Below are 303 nucleotides of genomic sequence, written 5' to 3'. Positions count from 1 at the left end.
TTCTGCAAGGACATGTCAAACACATAATCTTTCATTCACAATTTAGGAGTCTGCCACATATGCTGTCATGTGGTAAGCGAACGTAAAAGAGCGTACAAACGCTCTTACTGGTCCAACAAACCAGTGCCGATGAGAGTGACTCAAATTACGTCACATCCTGCAGTTGCGTAGCTCAGTTCCCGTAGTGTAGTGCTTATCACGTTCGCCTAACACGCGAAAGGTCCTCGGTTCGAAACCGGGCGGGAACAAGCACAATTATTTTTGTTTCATATCAAATCACTCTTACAGCAGAATTTAAAACTT

General features: G+C 43.6%; 1 non-coding gene across 1 annotated transcript; it reads left to right on the top strand.

Moving 5' to 3' along the window:
• Nucleotides 1-175: 175 nt before the first annotated feature.
• trnav-aac (transfer RNA valine (anticodon AAC)) lies at nt 176-248 on the top strand. The gene has a single exon. It is a non-coding gene; the product is annotated as a tRNA-Val (tRNA).
• The last annotated feature ends 55 nt before the right edge of the window (nt 249-303 follow it).

The sequence above is a fragment of the Sinocyclocheilus rhinocerous genome, unplaced genomic scaffold, assembly GCF_001515625.1.
Source record: "Sinocyclocheilus rhinocerous isolate Xijiao unplaced genomic scaffold, SAMN03320098_v1.1 C34764807, whole genome shotgun sequence".
Classification (NCBI taxonomy): domain Eukaryota; kingdom Metazoa; phylum Chordata; class Actinopteri; order Cypriniformes; family Cyprinidae; genus Sinocyclocheilus; species Sinocyclocheilus rhinocerous.
The sequence above is the reverse complement of the archived record's forward strand: the minus strand, read 5'-3'. Positions and strand labels throughout refer to the sequence as shown.